We start from the raw sequence: 12637 nt of genomic DNA, 5'->3' as shown, positions 1-12637 counted from the left end.
ATTGTGTTAGGTGATTTTAATGATATTCTGATGCAAAACGAGGTGAAAGGAGGTTCCTTTTATAATGCAAGATCGAAGAAGTTTGCTAAAACCTTGGCTGAATGTAATTTGTTTGATATGGGGGCTATTGGGAGAAATTTTACTTGGTTTCGAAAGGTGAAAGGTGGGCTGCAGGTGGCAAAAAAATTGGATAGAGCGGTGATCAATCAAGAGTGGCGCCTCTTATTCCCGGAGGCATATAATGAGGTGTTAGCGCGTCTTCATTATGATCATTGCCCTTTGCTCATTCGATGCAAGAAGGAGGGGACTACTAAGAAGGGTAAGCGTCCTTTTCGATTCCAGGCTGCTTGGTTAACCCACCCCCTTTTTCGGGATGTTGTTCATACAGCTTGGAGTAAAAGAGCCCCAGATGTTATTAAGAGTTTGCTTGAAGTCCAAAAGAATGCGCTTAATTTCAATAAAGAGATTTTCGGAAATGTGTTTGTTAAAAAGAGGGAGCTTGAAAGACAACTAAATGATATTCAAGTGTCTCTGAAAAAGTGGGAAGACCCAGAGCAGCGGATTAAATAGCAAGGTTTGCATGAGGAGCTGAACTCTATCCTCCTCCAAGAAGAGCTAATGCGGTACCAAAAATCTAGAGAGCAGTGGGTTAGATGCAGAGACCGAAATACTAAATTTTTTCATCTTCAAACGATAATCAGGCAAAAAAGGAACAAGATTCATGGATTGTTTCTTGAAGGTGGTACTTGGTCTTCTGAAGAGACGATTTTGGAATCAGAAACAAACTCTTTCTTTCAAAAACTTTTCTCTACAAGGGAGGCAGTTAATCTGGATGCCATGGGAGAATTTCCTTGTCCTTCTTTTAGTAGAGAGGCCTGCCAAAAGCTTGTTGAACCAGTAGCTCTCGAAGAGGTGAAAAGAGCTGTGTTCGGCATGAATTCTTTCAAAGCTCCGGGTCCAGACAAATTTCAAGCTCTCTTTTATAAAAAATTTTGGGACTCTCTTTGCAGTTATGTGTGGGGCTTAGTGAAGAGAGTCTTTGCAAGTGAGAACATCAGTGCGGCGGTTTTTGACACATTCATTGTTCTGACCCCCAAAGTTGAAGCTCCGTCTTACCTGAAAGATTTTCGTCCTATTAGTTTATGCAATGTTCTTTACAAAATTATTACAAAAGTGCTTGTTAATAGGTTTCGTCCTTTCCTTTCTGAGATCATTGGACCGTTTCAGGATGGTTTTATTCCAGGGAGAGGAACAACATAAAATATAATAATTGTGCAAGAAATAATGCATTTCATGAGGAACACCAAGTCGAAGAAGGGTTCTATGGCATTTAAGATTGATCTTGAAAAAGCTTATGACAGGGTAGACTGGCGATTCCTTGAAACTTTCTTGATCAAATTTGGTTTTCCTGTGGCTACTATTAATCTTATCATGGCTTGTGTGACTTTGCCTCTTTGTCTATTCTTTGGAATGGTAATATGCTTCAAAGCTTTAAACCCATAAGGGGGATGAGACAGGGGGATCACATGTCCCCTTATCTTTTTGTGCTTTGTATGGAGAATCTTTCTTATCTTATATCGTATAAAGTCTCTCAAGGATCATGGATCCCAGTATCTATTTCTAGACATGGCTCAAAAATCTCTCACTTGATGTTTGCTGATGATCTATTACTTTTCTGTAAAGCCACAAAAACTCAGGTGACAGAGGTTATGAAGACTCTGGATATGTTTACTCAAGCATCGGGGCTGAAGGTAAATATCCATAAATCGAAGGCTCAATGTTCCAAGAATGTTTCAGCGAGAAGAAAAGAGGTGCTTTCAGGGGTCTCTAGTATCCGATTTTGCCATGATTTGGAAAGATATTTAGGAGTTAATATTGGTCATGATAGGGCTTCTAGGAAGATGGTGCAGGAGGTCATTGACAAGATTCAGAGAAAGCTTGCTAGTTGGAAGGGATGCTTGCTTAATAGGGCGGGCAGACTTTGTCTTGTGAATGCGGTGATGGCTTCTATTCCGGTTTACAATATGCAAGTTTCCCTTCTTCTGAAGTATGCGTGCGACAAGATTGATTCTTTGATGCGTCAGTTCTTATGGAAGGGTCAAGCGAATGGGAGAGGGTTGCCTTTGGTCAAGTGGGACATTGCTATAACTCCTAAAAAGGCAGGTGGCTTGGGTGATAGAGATACTCTCTATGCGAACATGGCTTTGCTTGGCAAGCTGGTTTGGGATTGTCTGAATAATAGGAACAAATTGTGGGTGCAGGTTCTCACTCACAAATACCTCTGAAACTCCAAGGACATGGGTAGCATTCGTTGTCACAATGCCTCAACTACTTAGAGGAATATTCTAAAGGCTTATGATATCTTAAAAGAAGAATTTCGATGGAATGTGGAAAATATGCAACAATCGATTTGGTATGATGAGTGGAGTCCTCTTGGCAAACTTTGTGAGCTTACGTCTTATATTCACATATCTGAAGCAAATTTTTCTCTTGCTGATTTGTGGAGCAATAGTACTTGGGAGGGGGATAAGATTGCAATGCCAATTTCTCATGAGGTCAAACAGTTTCTTCATAGCCTTGGGCCTCCTCTAATGTCAGAATCGGAGCCCGGATGGATCTGGTGGCCCGCATCGCTAAAAGCCTATAGTTCTCGAGAAGGTTATCATTGGCTCCTGATGAGGAAAGTGAATTCGATTGAAAATAGCAACTGTGGATGGATTTGGCGCTCTAATTTGCCAGAGAAGATAAAGATGATGATGTGGCTGGGTTTACAAAATGCGCTTCCAACAAATGCCTTTTGGTTCAAGCGTCATTTAACTAATTTAGGCAGATGTTCGAGATGCAATGCAGATCTGGAAACAATGGAGCATTGTCTTAGGGACTGTGTGAAATCAAGATGCATTTGGCAAATGTTGGATCCTTTGCTTATTGATTCATTTGAAGGTACTCTTTTGGAATTTTGGATTCGGAAGGTCATGCCGGAAAATGAGGCAATTGTTGGGGCGGGTCTTTGGTGGGTGTGGAGGTATCGTTGTAATGATATTTTCAACAATAGAGATTAGTGATCAGACTACAAGGTTGTTGCTATGGCTCGGATTACTGCTAATGATTTAAGAAAGTCTGCCAGTACCAGTTGTATAACTTTCAAGGATCGAAGGAGGTGAAAACCTCCAACAGGTGACATTTTTAAGGTTAATTGTGATGCAAGTCTGTTTTCTGATTGGAACCTAGCAGGAATTGGTTGTGTTATTAGAGATTCTAATGGGCGTTGGATTTCGGGTTGTTCTAGTAGCTATCCTCTAGGGCCTATCGTCAGATGTAAGCTTTTGCTGTTTGGAGGGGTTTGCTTTTAGCTTGGGATTATGGCTTGAGAGATATTGTGTGTGAAACAGATTGTCTTGACATTTTGCACATTTTAAACAATCCGGAAAATGGGCTAAATTGTGATGTGGTTGATATTCTTAAGAAGATACAGGAGCTTCTGTCAAGACTTTGGGTTGTGGATTTTGAATGGATTACCCGTGAAGCTAATGCTGTGGCAGATTGGCTGGCGAGATATGCAATCAAGACCAATCCAACTCATATTATTTGATCGAAGCCTTGTGATGAGCTTCAACATCTTATGCTTGTTGATTTAGGTTAATCATCTTTTTTCTTTGTTTCTTTGCTTGTTTAGTCACAAAACAAAAAATCCAATTCTTATTGATATTCATAATTGAGATCGATTAATGTTGCTACGAAAAAAATTAAAGCTAATATAAAAAAAAAGATAAATAATACTCTTTTGAATTTCGAGTCAATTTCTAAAAAAAAACAAATTTCATTTAAATGGAGAAATAATCATTCTAATAGACATCTAAAATAAAATTCTTAAATTGACTATTAAATACCAAAAATTGAGTAAAAAATTAGTGTGGGGTCAAATTCAAGAATTTAATAGGAGCAAATAAATATTATTATCATATATTAGTCTAAAAAATTTCACATTGTAGTGAGAGCGCTTGTCCCCCACAATCATACACACATACATCCATTCCTGCTTTAGTTAGGGATGGCAACACCACCCGAATTCGCGGGTACCCCGTCCGAGCGGGTTCTTGAGCGGGATGGAGCGTGGCCGGGTTTAGATAATACCCGCCTTATCTGCCCCGGTATATATATAATATATATAATTTTAATATATAACATGTGTAATATATGTAAATAATTAGTAAAATGATTAATAATATTTGTATCATATTTAAAATTTTACTTTAATTTATGTTATGTATATGATGGTTATATAAATTTTAAAATTTAATTTAATTTATTAAATTTAATAATTATAGGGATGGATAGGGGTGGGGCGGGTACCCGCGGAAGAGGGTCAGGGTTTAATTTTTTACTACCCGTGGGTAGGAGCGGGACAGGTTCTATGCGAATTATTATAGGGCAGGTCTGCGTCGAGTAGAGTAAAAACCCGCCCCTACCCACTCCGTTGCCACCCTAGCTTTAGTTCCTTAAATTTTAAAATATACAAGACAATTTATAATGTTTATTGTCTTCATATGCAAGCTAAATAAATCAGTCTCCAAGATAAGATATAAAATAGTTTTCGAAAAAATTTGAAAAATCTCAATCTTAAAAATTTTTTAAAATTTTAAAAAGTCTCTATGAATATGTTTAAAATTTTTTAAAAGTCAACGTCTTATAATATTTTTATTAATCATAATAATAAAATATTATTAAAAATATATATAATAAATAATAAATATCAAAAACAAAAGAAAAATATAAATTAAAAGATAATTTTATTCATTATCACTAAAATGTCATAAAAATAATATTATTTAATTATTAACATGTAATACCTATACTGAGATAATGTAAAAATCATAATAATAAATTAATAACAACTAACTCTAAGAAAGTTATTGCATTATAAAGATTATTATTTTTATACTTAAGATATTTTTACCAAATAAATTTAAAAAAATATTTATAAGTAAAAAAAATTATTTTTTATATAAATATTAATTATAATAACACAAACAACTTTAACTGTAAACTTATTTTATGCAATATTATAACTAATAAATCCCAAAATTAAAAAAAAAAGAACAAAATACTTAAATTTATCAAGACATCTCTTTTTAAGTGTTGCAAAATATTAAAAATTTTCACATTATATTAAAATTTTATAAAGTATCTACCTTGACCTTATAATTTACCAAAACTTATAAATACATAAATAATTAGGGGGCCAATTTTATATATATATATATATATATATACTTAGCATTTTTGTCCTTCAATGTTCTCAAATAGAACCAAATGAATTAACTATAACATTTCAATTTTATTTGGACAAAGATCACATCTTCATATTCTAATTTTATTAAATAATAAAGGGCTAAAATTCTTTGTTACACTTCAATTTCATTTTAATTTTTTTAATACATTAACATTTTCCAAACAATAAAATATTAACAAAAAGAATTTAATTTTTTATATGTTGTTACTTGTTAGTACAAAAAAAATTTACATAAAAAACTCACTAACTATTTATTTGGTTCTAAAAACAAGACAAGATAGGAATTTGAAAACAAAATAAAAAAAAGGGTTAAGTACAGAAATCGTCCCTAAGGTCTGGGGTGAAAATCAAAATCGTTCTCGACCTTTTTTTATTATTAAAATGATCCTCAACGTTACAAAACGTTATAAAATCGTCCTTTTTTATTTTATTTTACCAAATTACCCTTATCAATTAATAAAAATAATATAAAAAAATAAAAAAAACCCTCCCCCTCCACCTGCACCCCCACTTCCTTATCTCTTCCCTTTCTTCTCTCCAACTACTGTCATTAACTTCCAATAACCCGTCTCTTCTTCTTCGTCTTCTTTAGGTACTCTCAGCTTCCAAAACATGCTGTAGCAAGTACCACCTCCAAACTACCATTCTCATCAACATCATCATGCTGTTTTTGTTGCCGCCCAAGTGGGACTGAGGCAACAAGCGCATCTTAACAACAACGTGAACAACGAAAACAGGTTGATGAGTAGCAGTAATAATGATTCATCAAGGGAGGAATGGGTCAAGAGAAGAAGTGATGGTCAAGGAGAACCAATGAACTTAACCCCTTAATTGCCCAAAAATTTAGTAACCAAACAAATGAAACAAATAAAAAAGCTAAAATTGATTATCAACTAATTATCAAAACAAACAAACAAGAAGAAGAGAACAAACTCCTCAATTGCTTGAAACTGCGATCGATTGTGCCTGACTGATCTGGAGCATCTCAGAGACCTGATCTCCGGCCACCGCAGCTTTGTCAAAGCTCTCTTTAATGGCTTCCACGATCTCCTTTAAGTCCTTATGCCGCACCACCATCTTCATCTCCATCATCTCCCCATACTTGCTCCTTGCGTCATCCTCTTCCGCCACTAGCGCCGCCTTCTTCCCTGCCATCGGAGGTGGCGGCGTCATCGGATCTCCCACCACCGATGATCCCCTCATGGAAGACCCCCTCACTGACGATCCGAAAGAATGAGGAAGAAAGAAGTTGAAACTTGGAAAGGAGGGTCAGGGGCCTGAGAGTTTGGTTATATCTGAAAGTAGGAGGAAGGTAAAATTTTGGGGGTGAAGGGGGAGAGAGAGACCGAAGAGGCTGGGAGTGGGGTGGGGTGGGGTTTTTCTTCTTTTTTTTATATTATTTTTATTTTTGTTTTAAGAGTAAAATTGTCAAAGTATTATTATTTTTTGTAAAAAGGATGATTTTATAACGTTTTGTAACATTGAGGATGATTTTAATAACAAAAAAAGGTCGGAGATGATTTTGATTTTGACCCAAGACGTTAAGGACGAAAAGAATACTTATCCCTAAAAAAATGAGAGATACTGCATCAGAATCTGAGCAAGAGTAGCAAGATGCAGTTAACAACAACAGGGCAATAATATCTCTACAAGGAGCGGATAGCCAGCACCGAGAAGGTCCCTCAGGTGTGAAAGACCCAAGGGGAATCTCCTCTGGGGTACACGAACTGGAGAAGGAAGGGCAACCTCAGGCTGCCGATCTCATGGGATTGTTCCATGGCCACCAAGGACGGCTAGAGCAGCTAGAACAAGAACTAGAACGACAGCGAGAAGCAGAGAGAAACCTAAGGAGAGAGGTTGAGCGACATAAAGAGCTTGAAGAAATGCTCTTAAGATTGGAATCTAATCTCCGAGATAGGGGCTCTCGTGCTAACCGAGAAGATACCCCATTAGGGGGAGAAGATCCATTTAGTGAAGATATCATGAGGGCAAAAATTTCAAGAAACTTCAAAAGCCCTGACATGGATCTGTACAATGGGACTACCGACCCAAAGCATCACCTAAGCAACTTCAAAAGTCGGATGTACCTAGCCGACGCCTCTGATGCTACCTGCTGCAAAGCCTTTCCCACGACTTTGACAAAGGCGGCGATGAAATGGTTTGATAGCCTCCCCCCAAGGTTGGTCACTAGCTTCGACGACCTCTCGCATAAGTTCCTTATGCGGTTTTCAATTCAAAAGGACAAAGTCAAGCACGCGCCTAGTCTTTTGGGGGTAAAACAAGAGGTCGGTGAACCTCTAAGAGACTACATGGAAAGGTTCAACAATGCATGCCTAGAAATTCAAGACCTGCCTATAGAAGCAGTAATCATGGGCCTAGTAAATGGACTCCGAGAAGGCCCCTTCTCTCAGTCCATCTCGAAAAAACATCCGACTTCTTTAAGTGATGTATAAGAAAGAGCTGAAAAGTAAATCAGGCTGTGAGAACCAAGCTGGCGACCTGGGCACCCCCACCCATCAAAGGAGAAGGAGAGGGAGCCCAAGAAAAAAGAAGAAGTCAAGTTTGAAAGGCCCAGGAGATATCACTCTTATACTCCTCTGCGAGTTTTCCTAGTTGACATCTACAAGGAAATTTGTCATACTGAAAAGCTACCTCCCCCTCGCCCCATCAAGAACAAAAAGGGGTAAAGTCGTAGCTAATACTGTGAATATCACAAGTTATATGGGCACTCAAAAAATGATTGTTACGACCTAAAAAATGTGATAGAAAAGCTGACCAGGGAAGGTCGTCTTGACAGATATCTCATGGAAAGGTCGGACAACCATGGAAAGAGGAAACGAGATGAGGAAGATTGGAGAGACCTACCACCACGGACCCCGAAACGACATATACACATGATCTCGGGAGGGTTCGCTGGAGGAGGACTCACAAAATCATCTTGTAAGAGGCATTTAAATGAAGTTTATCAGGTCGGAAGTGAACTACCCGACCTCCCCACCATTTGTTTTACCAAAGAAGACGGGCAGGGTATTACCCCCGGACATGACGATTCGGTGGTAATCACCATGATTCTCGCCAATTCTCATCTACATAGAACCCTGGTGGATCAGGGGAGCTCGGCAGACATCCTATTCAAACCAGCTTTTGATAAGTTGGGATTGGACGAGAAGGAGTTAAGGGCATATCCTGACACCCTCTTTGGATTGGGGGACACACCCATAAAACCACTAGGATTCATACCCCTACATACAACCTTTGGAAAGGGGATGAAATCCAAAACTCTAAGCATCGACTTCATAGTTGTTGATGTGGGCTCGGCCTATAATGCTTTAATAGGTAGAACGACCCTAAATCAGCTTGGAGCAGTGGTATCTACCCCCACCTTTGCATGAAATTCCCAACACCAGAGGGAATAGCAACCATCAGGGGAGATCAGAAGCTGACGAGAAAGTGCTACAACGAAAGCCTAAACCTGAGAGGTAAAGGCAAGGAGGTTAATACCATTGAGCTCGGGGGAATCTGAGCCAAAGAAGAATTGCGACCACAGCCTAGAGAAAAGACTAAAGAAGTGTAGATTGGGCAAGAGGACGGAAAAAATACCAATATAGGATCCAATTTGAAAGAAGACTTAAAGCAGAAGCTGATAAGGCTCCTACAAGAGAATTCCAACCTCTTTGTCTGAAAAGCCTCCGACATGCCCGGGATAGATCTTGAGCTCATGTCGCACAAATTGTCAGTGTACTCAGGATCCCAACCTGTCCAACAGAGGAGACGGAAGCTCGGTCTTGAACGAGCTCAAGTGGTCGAAGAGCAAATACGAGCCCTCCTAGAGGCTGACTTCATCAGAGAGGTCAAATATCTGGCTTGGCTGGCAAATGTGGTGCTAGTCAAGAAACAGAACGGCAAGTGGAGGATGTGCGTTGACTACACCGACTTGAACAAGGCGTGTCCAAAAGACCTATATCCTCTTCCAAATATTGATACCCTAGTAGATTTCAACTCGGGATATCAATACTTGTCGTTCATGGATGCGTACTCGGGATATAATCAAATCCTGATGTACAAGCCGGATCAAGAAAAAACATCTTTCATCATGCCTAGAGCAAATTATTACTATGTGGTCATGCCCTTTGGGTTAAAGAACGCAGGAGCCACATACCAAAGGCTGATGAACAAGGTGTTTACACCTCACCTTGGGAGTTTAATGGAAGTATATGTGGATGACATGTTAATAAAAACCAAGGATGAGGCAGACCTCTTGACCGACCTCTTGCAAGTCTTCAGCACCATAAGGGCGCATGGGATGAGATTGAATCCCGCAAAGTACACATTTACAGTGGAGGCTGGAAAATTTTTAGGATTTATGCTAACACAAAGGGGATTGAAGCTAACCCCGATAAGTGTAGAGTAGTCCTAGAAATGAAAAACCCAACCTGCTTAAGGGAGGTCCAGCAACTAAAATGCCGACTTGCAGCTCTCTCTAGATTCTTAGCAGGATCAGCGTTGAGATCCCTACCACTTTTTTCTCTACTAAGAAAAGGATGCCAGTTCGAATGGACTCCTGAATGCGAAGAAGCTTTTTAGGAGTTCAAAAGGTTTTTAAGCCAACCTCCCATTCTAACCCGACCTAAAATCGGGGAAGAACTCGTCCTGTATTTGTTTGTAGCCGAAAAGGTTGTGGCATCAGCTCTGATACGGGAAGATGAGATCGGGCAGCATCCTGTATATTTCACCTACAAAGTTCTACAAGGTCCCGAATTAAGGTATCAAAAACTCGAGAAATTTGCATATGACTTAATAATGGCGTCTCAAAGGCTACGGCCTTATTTTCAAGCTCACACGATAAAAGTTTGTACGAACCAGCCCATGAAGCAAATTCTTCAAAAGACAGACATTGCGGGCAGAATGGTTCAATGGGCCATAGAACTATCCGAGTTTGACCTAAGGTATGAAACTCAGACAGCGATTAAAGCCCAGTGCCTGACCGACTTCATGGCAAATTACGCAGGAGATCAAGAGGAGGCCTCCACAGCCTAGGAGTTGTATATGGACGACTCTTCTAATAAAATCGGAAGCGGTGCAGGCATAATACTAGTCAACCAAGAGGGGACCTAAATAGAAGTCTCCCTGAAATTTGTATTCTCGGCCTCCAACAATCAGGCAGAATATGAAGCCTTGATCGCCGGGTTGAAGCTAGCAGAAGAAGTCGGTGCTACAAAAGTAGTGGTCCTCAGCGACTCTCAAGTGGTGACTTCTCAAATTAATGGAGAGTACCAGGCTAAAGACCCAAACATGAAAAGGAACTTAGACAAAACTTTGGAGTATCTTAGGCGATTCTCAGAAACCGAGGTCAGACACATAACTCAGGATCTTAACAGTAGAGTGGACGCCCTCTCTAAGTTAGCAAGTACCAAGCCAGGAGGAAATAATAGAAGACTGATCCAGGAAACTCTCCAAGAACCCTCTGTCACGAAAACAGAGGCTAAACAAGACGTCCTAGAGGTATCCAGCTTGGACCTCGGGTGGATGACCCCTTTAATCGAATACATAAAATTCAACATCCTACCCAAAGAGGAAAAGGAAGCCAAGAAAATACAAAGGAAGGCATAAATTTACACCTTGGTAAAAAATATCCTCTATAGAAGAGGAATATCCACACCATTGTTGAAGTGCATCCCGACCTCAAAGATAGCAGAAGTCTTGGAAGAGGTGCACAATGGTATCTGTGAAAACCATCTCGGAGCATTAGCCAGAAAAGTCATCCGAGCCAGATTCTATTGGCCGACTTTTCAGAAAGATGATACCGACTTCATGAAGAAATGTCAGCCATGTCAAATGCATGCTAACTTTCACGTCGCTCCCCCCTCCCCCCCGAAGAGCTTATCAGCATAATTTCTCCATGGCCTTTTGCAAAATGGGGACTAGATCTACTCGGACCCTTTCCCCAAGCGCCTGGACAAGTAAAATACCTCATAGTGGGAGTGGACTACTTTACGAAGTGGATCGAAGCAGAACCATTGGCCACCATCACAGCTCAGAGAAGTCGAAAGTTCCTCTACAAAAATATCATTACAAGGTATGGAATCCCCATTCCATCACCACGGATAATGGTACCCAGTTCACCGACTCTACATTCAGAAATTTGGTAGCCAGTATGAAGATCAAGCATCAGTTCACCTTGGTTGAGCACCCACAAGCAAATGGACAAGCAGAAGCCGCCAATAAATTCATATTGACCGGGTTAAAGAAAAGATTACAAGACGCAAAGGGAGCTTGGGCCGAAGAGCTCCCTCAAGTATTATGGACATATCGGACCACACCTCAGTCTGCCATGGGAGAAATACCCTTCTGACTTGCTTATGGCATAGAAGCCATGATACCAGTTGAAGTCAACGAGCAAAGACCAAGGGTGAGGTTCTACGATGAGGTAGGCAATCTTCAAGCACATAAAGAAGAACACGAAATACTCCCTGAAGTCCAAGAACAGACCCAAATAAGGGAAGCAGTGCTAAAGCAAAGGATGACAAATAGATATAACAAGAAAGCCATTCGAAGAAGCTTCGCCTCAGACGACTTGGTCCTGATTAGGAATGACATCGGCGCAAACAAGTCGGGTGAAGGAAAACTCGTTGCTAATTGGAAAGGGCCATATAAGATAAGTGAAGTCCTCGGAAAGGGGTATTACAAGGTATCCGACTTGAGAGCGGTGCTGAGCTCCCAAGATCGTGGCATGCTTGCAACATGAAGAGGTATTATAGTTAGAAGCGAACCCCGCTCCCTGATGTACTCTTTTTCCCGACTTCAAGGTTTTTTTCCCAAAAAAGGATTTTCCTGAAGGGGGTTTTAACGAGGCATCAAAGCGGGGACTAAGGGCTAAAAGTTTTAAAACCCTTGGTAGCTAAAAATAACTGATAAGTTTGGAAAACTCTTATTTAATTTTGATGATGAACAAACATTATTGAAATATTTAATTACAAAATTATTAATTTGATCTTAATTCATATTTGCTTAATTAATAATTTTGTTGTGCAGATTTTATGTTGGGCCGAAAAATGAATTTCTGGTTTAAGCCCAATAATCAGCCTTACTACATGTTTTCTATTACGTGGCTGAATGGTTATATTAAAAGGCCAAGCTCAACGTTGCTGCAACCAAGCCCATATTTAATTTTGATGAAAGTTTCCTATGCTTGATCCGAAATTAAATTCATCAGGAAAGCAAATGTTACTAATTGGGCCAGATTAAATTCCAATGTTACAAAGCCCAATATTATTTTGGTGAATGTTTCCAAGCTTGGTCCGAAACCAAGTTTAAAGAAAAGCAAGTGTTACTACTTGCCTCCAA

The sequence above is a fragment of the Arachis ipaensis genome, chromosome B10 (genome assembly GCF_059453495.1).
Source record: "Arachis ipaensis isolate K30076 ecotype BB chromosome B10, ASM5945349v1, whole genome shotgun sequence".
Taxonomy (NCBI): Eukaryota; Viridiplantae; Streptophyta; class Magnoliopsida; order Fabales; family Fabaceae; genus Arachis; species Arachis ipaensis.
The sequence above is the reverse complement of the archived record's forward strand: the minus strand, read 5'-3'. Positions refer to the sequence as shown.